The following is a 15,452-nucleotide window of genomic DNA, read 5'->3' on the forward strand; positions in this document are numbered from 1 at the left end:
TACAATTTTTATAAAAATAATATTTTTATATTATTTATTTAATAAAACTATTAATTTTATAAATTAATTAAACTAATTATAACATAATAATACAAATTAAATAAATAACTAAACTAAATAATTAATTAAAACCCTAAAAACTAAATAATTAAATTAATTAAACCCTAATTTCGTATTAATTGCAGTCCTAGGTTGACCTGTCAGATTGATCTCCGCGAGTGCGGTTAGGTCCGGTTCAAAAGCTTCGCGAGTCGCGAAGGGTCAAATTTAGGCTGAAAAGGGGTTCGTTTTTGCACAGGTTTAGTTTTTTTTTTTTTTTTTTTTATGTTTTTCTATTTTATCAAATATATATAAAATATAAATATAACTAAATATTTTTATAAAACAATAAAATACTTATTTTTAAACTCAAAAGTAAAAATACTTTTTTTTTTAAACTTTATATATTTTTTAACAAACTCTTTTTGTATTTTTATATTTTTTATATTTTTTATATTTTAAAAAAAAACTTATATTTTTATACGAAGGACTTAATAAAAACTTTTACAAAATTATATTATTATTATTTTTTATATCATTAGCGTTGCGCTTTAGGCGTTTAAGTTCCCCGGCAGCGGCGCCAAAAATACTTGATGTTATGCGAGGTGTATATGAAATAGCTTTATTTTTACTAGGAAATACTATTAAATACGATACAATTTTACACAAGATATTTATTTATTTATAGAATGGATATACCTAAACCTTGCTACAACACTTATAGGCAGTGTACCTAATCGTACAGTAGTGTAGTTTTTAGTAAGTCATGTTCGTTCCACAGGGAAATCTTTAAACAAAGTTTAACGCTATATTAGTTTTAATTTATAAAAATACAAATATATATATATATATATAAGTAATATTATTATTATAAAGGGGGGGGTTTACCGTTTAATGACCGGTTTGTCGATTTTTAAAACTTTAGTCGCAGTTAAAACCTAATGTAAAATATTAAATAAATAAAAGACTTAATTTAAAGCGTAAAGTAAATAATGATAATGAAATTGCAATAAATAAAAGTGCGATAATATAAACTTGCGATAATTAAAAAGTACGATAATTAAAAGTGCAATTAAATATAATGACAATAAATAAAAGTGCGATAATTAAAAGTGCAATTAAATATGAAAATAAAGGAATTATGCTTATTTAAACTTCCGTAATCATGATGTTTGACGTGTTGATTTTAGTTTATTAACATGGGTTAATTGTCCTTTGTCCTGGATTATTCAATATGTCCGTCTGGTTTTTGTCCATAACAGTCCATCAGTCATAAATATAAAGTGCGAGTATCCTCGTCAAATTATTCTTATACCCGAAGTTAAATATTCCAACTAATTGGGGACTTAAACTGTAACAAGGTTTTAATACTTTGTTATCAATTATGCCAAGTGTCCTTGTACATAATTTCACCCTTGTTTTAATAATTCCGTAGACTATTAATCCATTTCCGTGTCCGGTTAAATGAACGATTATTCGTACATATAAATATCCCGCCCATCGTGTCCGATTGAGTGTATATGGTTATTTATAGGTACGTCCAATTGTAAATCTTTATATTAAAATTAACAAACTATCATTTAGTTAAACAAATATAAAGCTCATTAATAGCCCATAGTCTAATTTCCACAAGTGTCGTTCTTTTGTCTAAACCCCAATTATTGTACAGAGCCCAATTACCCAAATTTAATATTTAGTCAAACATCACGATTACTTCGGCATTAAATAAGCATAATAATAACTTAGCTACGAGACATTAAATTAAAAAGGTTGAACATAACTTACAATGATTAAAAATAGCGTAGCGTTACACTGACAGAATTTCGACTTACACCCTTACAACATTCGCTAACATACCCTTATTATTAGAATTAAAATTAAAATTAAAATTAAAATTAAAATTAAAATTATAAATATATATATATATATATATATATATATATATATATATATATATATATATATATATATATATATATATATATATACGTAAGAGATAGATTAGAAAAAGATGATTAAAAATCGGCCGAATGCTCGGCCTTTTATAGGCCCACGTAATACTGTTTGACCTCCGCGAGTGCGGAGGTTTTTGTCTTCAAAGCTCCGCGAGTGCGGAGCCCCTGATTCCAGCTAACATAAGTTTGGCTCCTAGCTTGCCGACGGATTTTATTATATAAATATAATATAAAAATATATTTTATATAATTAATTATATATTATATTATATTTATATACATAATTAATTTGTAACTTTCGGTCCGTTGCGTCGTACGTTGAAAGCTGATTCATGTCTCGGTTTCGGATTTTCAAACGTCCTTTCTGAAATGTCCCGTTCTTATTGATTAAAAACGTTCCATATTAATTGATTTCGTTGCGAGGTTTTGACCTCTATATGAGACGTTTTTCAAAGACTGCATTCATTTTTAAAACAAACCATAACCTTTATTTCATCAATAAAGGTTTAAAAAGCTTTACGTAGATTATCAAATAATGATAATCTAAAATATCCTGTTTACACACGACCATTACATAATGGTTTACAATACAAATATGTTACAACAAAATAAGTTTCTTGAATGCAGTTTTTACACAATATCATACAAGCATGGACTCCAAATCTCGTCCTTATTTAAGTATGCGACAGCGGAAGCTCTTAATAATCACCTGAGAATAAACATGCTTAAAACGTCAACAAAAATGTTGGTGAGTTATAGGTTTAACCTATATATATCAAATCATAATAATAGACCACAAGATTTCATATTTCAATACACATCCCATACATAGAGATAAAAATCATTCATATGGTGAACACCTGGTAACCGACAATAACAAGATGCATATATAAGAATATCCCCATCATTCCGGGACACCCTTCGGATATGATATAAATTTCGAAGTACTAAAGCATCCGGTACTTTGGATGGGGTTTGTTAGGCCCAATAGATCTATCTTTAGGATTCGCGTCAATTAGGGTGTCTGTTCCCTAATTCTTAGATTACCAGACTTAATAAAAAGGGGCATATTCGATTTCGATAATTCAACCATAGAATGTAGTTTCACGTACTTGTGTCTATTTTGTAAATCATTTATAAAACCTGCATGTATTCTCATCCCAAAAATATTAGATTTTAAAAGTGGGACTATAACTCACTTTCACAGATTTTTACTTCGTCAGGAAGTAAGACTTGGCCACTGGTTGATTCACGAACCTATAACAATATATACATATATATCAAAGTATGTTCAAAATATATTTACAACACTTTTAATATATTTTGATGTTTTAAGTTTATTAAGTCAGCTGTCCTCGTTAGTAACCTACAACTAGTTGTCCACAGTTAGATGTACAGAAATAAATCGATAAATATTATCTTGAATCAATCCACGACCCAGTGTATACGTATCTCAGTATTGATCACAACTCAAACTATATATATTTTGGAATCAACCTCAACCCTGTATAGCTAACTCCAACATTCACATATAGAGTGTCTATGGTTGTTCCGAAATATATATAGATGTGTCGACATGATAGGTCGAAACATTGTATACGTGTCTATGGTATCTCAAGATTATATAATATACAATACAAGTTGATTAAGTTATGGTTGGAATAGATTTGTTACCAATTTTCACGTAGCTAAAATGAGAAAAATTATCCAATCTTGTTTTACCCATAACTTCTTCATTTTAAATTCGTTTTGAGTGAATCAAATTGCTATGGTTTCATATTGAACTCTATTTTATGAATCTAAACAGAAAAAGTATAGGTTTATAGTCGAAAAAATAAGGTACAAGTCGTTTTTGTAAAGGTAGTCATTTCAGTCAAAAGAACGACGTCTAGATGACCATTTTAGAAAACATACTTCCACTTTGAGTTTAACCATAATTTTTGGATATAGTTTCATGTTCATAATAAAAATCATTTTCTCAGAATAACAACTTTTAAATCAAAGTTTATCATAGTTTTTAATTAACTAACCCAAAACAGCCCGCGGTGTTACTACGACGGCGTAAATCCGGTTTTACGGTGTTTTTCGTGTTTCCAGGTTTTAAATCATTAAGTTAGCATATCATATAGATATAGAACATGTATTTAGTTGATTTTAAAAGTCAAGTTAGAAGGATTAACTTTTGTTTGCGAACAAGTTTAGAATTAACTAAACTATGTTCTAGTGATTACAAGTTTAAACCTTCGAATAAGATAGCTTTATATGTATGAATCGAATGATGTTATGAACATCATTACTACCTTAAGTTCCTTGGATAAACCTACTGGAAAAGAGAAAAATGGATCTAGCTTCAACGAATCCTTGGATGGCTCGAAGTTCTTGAAGCAGAATCATGACACGAAAACAAGTTCAAGTAAGATCATCACTTGAAATAAGATTGTTATAGTTATAGAAATTGAACCAAAGTTTGAATATGATTATTACCTTGTATTAGAATGATAACCTACTGTAAGAAACAAAGATTTCTTGAGGTTGGATGATCACCTTACAAGATTGGAAGTGAGCTAGCAAACTTGAAAGTATTCTTGATTTTATGAAACTAGAACTTTTGGAATTTATGAAGAACACTTAGAACTTGAAGATAGAACTTGAGAGAGATCAATTAGATGAAGAAAATTGAAGAATGAAAGTGTTTGTAGGTGTTTTTGATCGTTGGTGTATGGATTAGATATAAAGGATATGTAATTTTGTTTTCATGTAAATAAGTCATGAATGATTACTCATATTTTTGTAATTTTATGAGATATTTCATGCTAGTTGCCAAATGATGGTTCCCACATGTGTTAGGTGACTCACATGGGCTGCTAAGAGCTGATCATTGGAGTGTATATACCAATAGTACATACATCTAAAAGCTGTGTATTGTACGAGTACGAATACGGGTGCATACGAGTAGAATTGTTGATGAAACTGAACGAGGATGTAATTGTAAGCATTTTTGTTAAGTAGAAGTATTTTGATAAGTGTATTGAAGTCTTTCAAAAGTGTATAAATACATATTAAAACACTACATGTATATATATTTTAACTGAGTCGTTAACTCATCGTTAGTCGTTACATGTAAATGTTGTTTTGAAACCTTTAGGTTAACGATCTTGTTGAATGTTGTTAACCCATTGTTTATTATAACAAATGAGATTTTAAATTATTATATTATCATAATATTATCATGTATGAATATCTCTTAATATGATATGTATACATTAAATGTCTTTACAACGATAATCGTTACATATATGTCTCGTTTAAAAATCATTAAGTTAGTAGTCTTGTTTTTACATATGTAGTTCATTGTTAATATACTTAATGATATGTTTACTTATCATAGTATCATGTTAACTATATATATATCCATATATATGTCATCATATAGTTTTTACAAGTTTTAACGTTCGTGAATCACCGGTCAACTTGGGTGGTCAATTGTCTATATGAAACATATTTCAATTAATCAAGTTTTAACAAGTTTGATTGCTTAACATGTTGGAAACATTTAATCATGTAAATATCAATCTCAATTAATATATATAAACATGGAAAAGTTCGGGTCACTACAGTACCTACCCGTTAAATAAATTTCGTCCCGAAATTTTAAGCTGTTGAAGGTGTTGACGAATCTTCTGGAAATAGATGCGGGTATTTCTTCTTCATCTGATCTTCACGCTCCCAGGTGAACTCGGGTCCTCTACGAGCATTCCATCGAACCTTAACAATTGGTATCTTGTTTTGCTTAAGTCTTTTAACCTCAAGATCCATTATTTCGACGGGTTCTTCGATGAATTGAAGTTTTTCGTTGATTTGGATTTCATCTAATGGAATAGTGAGATCTTCTTTAGCAAAACATTTCTTCAAATTCGATACGTGGAAAGTGTTATGTACAGCCGCGAGTTGTTGAGGTAACTCAAGTCGGTAAGCTACTGGTCCGACACGATCAATAATCTTGAATGGTCCAATATACCTTGGATTTAATTTCCCTCGTTTACCAAATCGAACAACGCCTTTCCAAGGTGCAACTTTAAGCATGACCATCTCTCCAATTTCAAATTCTATATCTTTTCTTTTAATGTCAGCGTAGCTCTTTTGTCGACTTTGGGCGGTTTTCAACCGTTGTTGAATTTGGATGATCTTCTCGGTAGTTTCTTGTATTATCTCCGGACCCGTAATCTGTCTATCCCCCACTTCACTCCAACAAATCGGAGACCTGCACTTTCTACCATAAAGTGCTTCAAACGGCGCCATCTCAATGCTTGAATGGTAGCTGTTGTTGTAGGAAAATTCTGCTAACGGTAGATGTCGATCCCAACTGTTTCCGAAATCAATAACACATGCTCGTAGCATGTCTTCAAGAGTTTGTATCGTCCTTTCGCTCTGCCCATCAGTTTGTGGATGATAGGCAGTACTCATGTCTAGACGAGTTCCTAATGCTTGCTGTAATGTCTGCCAGAATCTTGAAATAAATCTACCATCCCTATCAGAGATAATAGAGATTGGTATTCCATGTCTGGAGACGACTTCCTTCAAATACAGTCGTGCTAACTTCTCCATCTTGTCATCTTCTCTTATTGGCAGGAAGTGTGCTGATTTGGTGAGACGATCAACTATTACCCAAATAGTATCAAAACCACTTGCAGTCCTTGGCAATTTAGTGATGAAATCCATGGTAATGTTTTCCCATTTCCATTCTGGGATTTCGGGTTGTTGAAGTAGACCTGATGGTTTCTGATGCTCAGCTTTGACCTTAGAACACGTCAAACATTCTCCTACGTATTTAGCAACATCGGCTTTCATACCCGGCCACCAAAAATGTTTCTTGAGATCCTTGTACATCTTCCCCGTTCCAGGATGTATTGAGTATCTGGTTTTATGAGCTTCTCTAAGTACCATTTCTCTCATATCTCCAAATTTTGGTACCCAAATCCTTTCAGCCCTATACCGGGTTCCGTCTTCCCGAATATTAAGATGCTTCTCCGATCCTTTGGGTATTTCATCCTTTAAATTTCCCTCTTTTAAAAATCCTTGTTGCGCCTCCTTTATTTGAGTAGTAAGGTTATTATGAATCATTATATTCATAGATTTTACTCGAATGGGTTCTCTGTCCTTCCTGCTCAAGGCATCGGCTACCACATTTGCCTTCCCCGGGTGGTAACGAATCTCAAAGTCATAATCATTCAATAATTCAATCCACCTACGCTGCCTCATATTCAGTTGTTTCTGATTAAATATGTGTTGAAGACTTTTGTGGTCGGTATATATAATACTTTTGACCCCATATAAATAGTGCCTCCAAGTCTTTAATGCAAAAACAACCGCGCCTAATTCCAAATCATGCGTCGTATAATTTTGCTCGTGAATCTTCAATTGTCTAGACGCATAAGCAATCACCTTCGTTCGTTGAATTAATACACAACCGAGACCTTGCTTTGATGCGTCACAATAAATCACAAAATCATCATTCCCTTCAGGCAATGACAATATAGGTGCCGTAGTTAGCTTTTTCTTCAATAACTGAAACGCTTTCTCTTGTTCATCCTTCCATTCAAATTTCTTCCCTTTATGCGTTAATGCAGTCAAGGGTTTTGCTATTCTGTAAAAGTCTTGGATGAACCTTCTGTAGTAACCAGCTAGTCCTAAAAACTGGCGTATGTGTTTCGGAGTTTTCGGGGTTTCCCACTTTTCAACAGTTTCTATCTTTGCCGGATCCACCTTAATACCTTCTTTGTTCACTATGTGACCGAGGAATTGAACTTCTTCCAACCAAAATGCACACTTTGAAAACTTAGCGTACAATTCTTCCTTCCTCAATACTTCTAACACCTTTCTCAAATGTTCACCGTGTTCTTGGTCATTCTTTGAGTAAATAAGTATGTCATCAATGAAAACAATGACAAACTTGTCAAGGTATGGTCCACACACTCGGTTCATAAGGTCCATGAACACAGCTGGTGCATTAGTTAAACCAAATGGCATGACCATAAACTCGTAATGACCGTAACGTGTTCTGAAAGCAGTCTTTGGAATATCATCTTCTTTCACCCGCATTTGATGATACCCGGAACGTAAGTCAATCTTTGAATAAACAGACGAGCCTTGTAGTTGATCAAATAAGTCGTCGATTCTCGGTAGTGGGTAGCGGTTCTTGATGGTAAGTTTGTTCAACTCTCGGTAGTCGATACACAACCTGAATGTACCATCTTTCTTCTTGACAAACAAAACAGGAGCTCCCCACGGTGATGTGCTTGGTCGAATGAAACCACGCTCTAAAAGTTCTTGTAATTGGCTTTGCAGTTCTTTCATCTCACTGGGTGCGAGTCTGTAAGGAGCACGAGCTATTGGTGCAGCTCCTGGTACAAGATCTATTTGAAATTCAATGGATCGATGTGGGGGTAATCCCGGTAATTCTTTCGGAAATACATCGGGAAATTCTTTTGCAATGGGAACATCATTGATGCTCTTTTCTTCAGTTTGTACTTTCTCGACATGTGCTAGAACAGCATAGCAACCTTTTCTTATTAGTTTTTGTGCCTTCAAATTACTAATAAGATGTAGCTTCGTGTTGCCCTTTTCTCCGTACACCATTAAGGGTTTTCCTTTTTCTCGTATAATGCGAATTGCATTTTTGTAACAAACGATCTCTGCTTTCACTTCTTTCAACCAGTCCATACCGATTATCACATCAAAACTCCCTAACTCTACTGGTATCAAATAAATCTTAAATGTTTTGCTAACCAGTTTAATTTCTCGATTCCGACATATATTATCTGCTGAAATTAATTTACCATTTGCTAATTCGAGTAAAAATTTACTATCCAAAGGCGTCAATGGACAACTTAATTTAGCACAAAAATCTCTACTCATATAGCTTCTATCCGCACCCGAATCAAATAAAACGTAAGCAGATTTATTGTCAATAAGAAACGTACCCGTAACAAGCTCCGGGTCTTCCTGTGCATCTGCCGCATTAATATTGAAAACTCTTCCGCGGCCTTGTCCATTCGTGTTCTCCTGGTTCGGGCAATTTCTAATAATGTGGCCCGATTTTCCACATTTATAACAAACTACATTGGCATAACTTGCTCCGACACTACTTGCTCCGCCATTACTCGTTCCGACACCATTTGTTCCTTTCATTCTATTAACCCCTGGTCCGTAGACCTCACACTTCGCCGCGCTATGACCATTTCTTTTACACTTGTTGCAAAATTTGGTGCAGAACCCCGAGTGATACTTTTCACACCTTTGGCATAGCTGCTTCTGATTGTTATTATTGTTGCGGTTATTATTGTTATTGGGATGATTGTTGTAGTTGCTGTTGTTGTTGTTGTTGTTGTTGTTGTTGGGCCATTTGTTGTAGTTGCGATTGATGTTGCGATTGTTGGGATAATTGTTGCGATTATTGTTGTAATTGCTGTTGTTGTTGTATTGGTGATTCTTATCACCGTTTTCCTCCTACTTTCTTTTGACTTGCTTCACATTGGCCTCTTCAGCAGTCTGTTCTTTAATCCTTTCTTCAATCTGGTTCACTAGTTTGTGAGCCATTCTACATGCCTGTTGTATGGAGGCAGGCTCGTGTGAACTTATATCTTCTTGGATTCTTTCCGGTAATCCTTTCACAAATGCGTCGATCTTCTCTTCCTCATCTTCGAATGCTCCCGGACACAATAGGCACAATTCTGTGAATCGTCTTTCGTACGTGGTAATATCAAATCCTTGGGTTCGTAACCCTCTAAGTTCTGTCTTGAGCTTATTGACCTCGGTTCTGGGACGGTACTTCTCGTTCATCAAGTGCTTGAATGCTGACCACGGTAGTGCGTACGCATCGCCTTGTCCCACTTGCTCTAGATAGGTATTCCACCATGTTAACGCAGAACCTGTGAAGGTATACGTAGCGTACTTCACTTTGTCCTCTTCAGTACACTTACTTATGGCAAATACCGATTCGACCTTCTCGGTCCACCGTTTCAATCCGATCGGTCCTTCGGTTCCATCAAATTCCAAAGGTTTGCAGGCAGTGAATTCTTTGTAGGTGCATCCTACACGATTTCCTGTACTACTAGATCCAAGGTTATTGTTGGTATGTAGCGCAGCCTGTACTGCGGCTATGTTTGAAGCTAGAAAAGTACGGAATTCCTCTTCATTCATATTCACGGTGTGTCGAGTAGTCGGTGCCATTTCCTTCAAAATTATCAAATGTAACAAGTTAATCATACAGAATACTAAGAGTAGTTAATAGTATTTCGTAGCATAATATGAACTCATTTATAAAAGCTTTTTCTTCATATTAGCGTTTTATAAGTTTAAATTCGGGTAGTACCTACCCATTAAGTTCATACTTAGTAGCTAATATACAATTCAACTACTACAATTCTATATGAAAAACTGATTATAATAATATTTCGCGTTCAAACTTTTATACAATATTTTATAAACTTACAATACCGCTTATTTTACATAAAGCATGAAATATAGCACAAAATAACTTTGATACAAGATAGTTGTGAAGATAATTCTAGCTAGTACACAAGTCGTTCAGCAAAGGCAATAAAGACACGTAATTCATACGTCCAGAAACAAGTCATGCATTCTGGTTTTACTAGGACTACTTCCCATCCTTGGTCTTGTGGAACATAACCGTTATGGCCGTTGATAAGACAGCGTGTGGTAATGTCGTCAAAGGGATGAGGGTTACGTAATGTCCAACAGTCCCGTAATAATCTAAAAACCTCATTTCTTACCCCAATTACCGACTCCGTCACTTGTGAAAACGTTTTGTTTAATAGTTGTAGCCCGATGTTCTTGTTCTCACTTTGGTGAGAAGCGAACATTACTAATCCGTAAGCATAACATGCTTCTTTATGTTGCATGTTAGCCGCTTTTTCTAAATCACGAAGTCCAATATTCGGATATATTGAGTCAAAATAATTTCTTAACCCGTTGCGTAAAATAGCATTTGGGTTCCCCGCAATATATGCGTCAAAGTAAACACATCGTAACTTATGGGTTTCCCAATGTGATATCCCCCATCTTTCAAACGAAAGTCTCTTATAAACCAAGACATTCTTGGAACGTTCTTCGAATGTCTTACAAACTGATCTCGCCTTAAATAGTTGTGCCGAGGAATTCTGGCCGACTCTAGACAAGATTTCATCAATCATGTCTCCGGGTAGGTCTCTTAAAATATTGGGTTGTCTATCCATTTTGTGTTTTTAAACTGTAAAATAGACAAGAGTTAGATTCATAAAAAAATACTTATTAATACAAGCAATTTTTACATATATCATAAAGCATAAGAACACTATATTACATATATTACACCACACGAATACAACTAGCTTATTCCGACTCGCTCGTTTCTTCTTCTTCGGTTTTGGTTCGTTTTGCCAAGTTTCTAGGGATATATGATGTTCCCCTAATACGAGCCGTCGTTATCCACATTGGTTTAGAAAAACCTGGTGGTTTAGAGGTTCCCGGGTCTTTGTTACAACTTAAGGACTTCGGGGGTTGACGATACATATAAAGTTCATCGGGGTTGGAATTAGATTTCTCTATTTTTATGCCCTTTCCCTTATTATTTTCTTTTGCCTTTTTAAATTCAGTTGGGGTAATTTCTATAACATCATCGGAATTCTCGTCGGAATCCGATTCATCGGAGAATTGGTAATCCTCCCAATATTTTGCTTCCTTGGCGGAAACACCATTGACCATAATTAACCTTGGTCGGTTGGTTGAGGATTTTCTTTTACTTAACCGTTTTATTATTTCCCCCACCGGTTCTATTTCTTCATCCGGTTCCGATTCTTCTTCCGGTTCCGATTCTTCTTCCGGTTCCGACTCTTCTTCCGGTTCCTCTTCGGGAACTTGTGAATCAGTCCACGAATCATTCCAATTTACATTTGACTCTTCATTATTATTAGGTGAGTCAATGGGACTTGTTCTAGAGGTAGACATCTATCACATAATATCAAACGCGTTAAGAGATTAATATATCACATAATATTCACATGTTAAAAATATATAGTTTCCAACAAAATTTGTTAAGCAATCATTTTTCAAGTAAACACGGTCGAAGTCCAGACTCACTAATGCATCCTAACAAACTCGATAAGACACACTAATGCAAAATTCTGGTTCTCTAAGACCAACGCTCGGATACCAACTGAAATGTCCCGTTCTTATTGATTAAAAACGTTCCATATTAATTGATTTCGTTGCGAGGTTTTGACCTCTATATGAGACGTTTTTCAAAGACTGCATTCATTTTTAAAACAAACCATAACCTTTATTTCATCAATAAAGGTTTAAAAAGCTTTACGTAGATTATCAAATAATGATAATCTAAAATATCCTGTTTACACACGACCATTACATAATGGTTTACAATACAAATATGTTACAACAAAATAAGTTTCTTGAATGCAGTTTTTACACAATATCATACAAGCATGGACTCCAAATCTCGTCCTTATTTAAGTATGCGACAGCGGAAGCTCTTAATAATCACCTGAGAATAAACATGCTTAAAACGTCAACAAAAATGTTGGTGAGTTATAGGTTTAACCTATATATATCAAATCATAATAATAGACCACAAGATTTCATATTTCAATACACATCCCATACATAGAGATAAAAATCATTCATATGGTGAACACCTGGTAACCGACAATAACAAGATGCATATATAAGAATATCCCCATCATTCCGGGACACCCTTCGGATATGATATAAATTTCGAAGTACTAAAGCATCCGGTACTTTGGATGGGGTTTGTTAGGCCCAATAGATCTATCTTTAGGATTCGCGTCAATTAGGGTGTCTGTTCCCTAATTCTTAGATTACCAGACTTAATAAAAAGGGGCATATTCGATTTCGATAATTCAACCATAGAATGTAGTTTCACGTACTTGTGTCTATTTTGTAAATCATTTATAAAACCTGCATGTATTCTCATCCCAAAAATATTAGATTTTAAAAGTGGGACTATAACTCACTTTCACAGATTTTTACTTCGTCGGGAAGTAAGACTTGGCCACTGGTTGATTCACGAACCTATAACAATATATACATATATATCAAAGTATGTTTAAAATATATTTACAACACTTTTAATATATTTTGATGTTTTAAGTTTATTAAGTCAGCTGTCCTCGTTAGTAACCTACAACTAGTTGTCCACAGTTAGATGTACAGAAATAAATCGATAAATATTATCTTGAATCAATCCACGACCCAGTGTATACGTATCTCAGTATTGATCACAACTCAAACTATATATATTTTGGAATCAACCTCAACCCTGTATAGCTAACTCCAACATTCACATATAGAGTGTCTATGGTTGTTCCGAAATATATATAGATGTGTCGACATGATAGGTCGAAACATTGTATACGTGTCTATGGTATCTCAAGATTACATAATATACAATACAAGTTGATTAAGTTATGGTTGGAATAGATTTGTTACCAATTTTCACGTAGCTAAAATGAGAAAAATTATCCAATCTTGTTTTACCCATAACTTCTTCATTTTAAATCCGTTTTGAGTGAATCAAATTGCTATGGTTTCATATTGAACTCTATTTTATGAATCTAAACAGAAAAAGTATAGGTTTATAGTCGAAAAAATAAGTTACAAGTCGTTTTTGTAAAGGTAGTCATTTCAGTCGAAAGAACGACGTCTAGATGACCATTTTAGAAAACATACTTCCACTTTGAGTTTAACCATAATTTTTGGATATAGTTTCATGTTCATAATAAAAATCATTTTCTCAGAATAACAACTTTTAAATCAAAGTTTATCATAGTTTTTAATTAACTAACCCAAAACAGCCCGCGGTGTTACTACGACGGCGTAAATCCGGTTTTACGGTGTTTTTCGTGTTTCCAGGTTTTAAATCATTAAGTTAGCATATCATATAGATATAGAACATGTATTTAGTTGATTTTAAAAGTCAAGTTAGAAGGATTAACTTTTGTTTGCGAACAAGTTTAGAATTAACTAAACTATGTTCTAGTGATTACAAGTTTAAATCTTCGAATAAGATAGCTTTATATGTATGAATCGAATGATGTTATGAACATCATTACTACCTTAAGTTCCTTGGATAAACCTACTGGAAAAGAGAAAAATGGATCTAGCTTCAACGGATCCTTGGATGGCTCGAAGTTCTTGAAGCAGAATCATGACACGAAAACAAGTTCAAGTAAGATCATCACTTGAAATAAGATTGTTATAGTTATAGAAATTGAACCAAAGTTTGAATATGATTATTACCTTGTATTAGAATGATAACCTACTGTAAGAAACAAAGATTTCTTGAGGTTGGATGATCACCTTACAAGATTGGAAGTGAGCTAGCAAACTTGAAAGTATTCTTGATTTTATGAAACTAGAACTTTTGGAATTTATGAAGAACACTTAGAACTTGAAGATAGAACTTGAGAGAGATCAATTATATGAAGAAAATTGAATAATGAAAGTGTTTGTAGGTGTTTTTGGTCGTTGGTGTATGGATTAGATATAAAGGATATGTAATTTTGTTTTCATGTAAATAAGTCATGAATGATTACTCATATTTTTGTAATTTTATGAGATATTTCATGCTAGTTGCCAAATGATGGTTCCCACATGTGTTAGGTGACTCACATGGGCTGCTAAGAGCTGATCATTGGAGTGTATATACCAATAGTACATACATCTAAAAGCTGTGTATTGTACGAGTACGAATACGGGTGCATACGAGTAGAATTGTTGATGAAACTGAACGAGGATGTAATTGTAAGCATTTTTGTTAAGTAGAAGTATTTTGATAAGTGTATTGAAGTCTTTCAAAAGTGTATAAATACATATTAAAACACTACATGTATATATATTTTAACTGAGTCGTTAACTCATCGTTAGTCGTTACATGTAAATGTTGTTTTGAAACCTTTAGGTTAACGATCTTGTTGAATGTTGTTAACCCATTGTTTATTATAACAAATGAGATTTTAAATTATTATATTATCATGATATTATCATGTATGAATATCTCTTAATATGATATGTATACATTAAATGTCTTTACAACGATAATCGTTACATATATGTCTCGTTTAAAAATCATTAAGTTAGTAGTCTTGTTTTTACATATGTAGTTCATTGTTAATATACTTAATGATATGTTTACTTATCATAGTATCATGTTAACTATATATATATCCATATATATGTCATCATATAGTTTTTACAAGTTTTAACGTTCGTGAATCACCGGTCAACTTGGGTGGTCAATTGTCTATATGAAACATATTTCAATTAATCAAGTCTTAACAAGTTTGATTGCTTAACATGTTGGAAACATTTAATCATGTAAATATCAATCTCAATTAATATATATAAACATGGAAAAGTTCGGGT

This window comes from Rutidosis leptorrhynchoides, chromosome 4 (assembly GCF_046630445.1).
Source record: "Rutidosis leptorrhynchoides isolate AG116_Rl617_1_P2 chromosome 4, CSIRO_AGI_Rlap_v1, whole genome shotgun sequence".
In the NCBI taxonomy this organism is placed as follows: domain Eukaryota; kingdom Viridiplantae; phylum Streptophyta; class Magnoliopsida; order Asterales; family Asteraceae; genus Rutidosis; species Rutidosis leptorrhynchoides.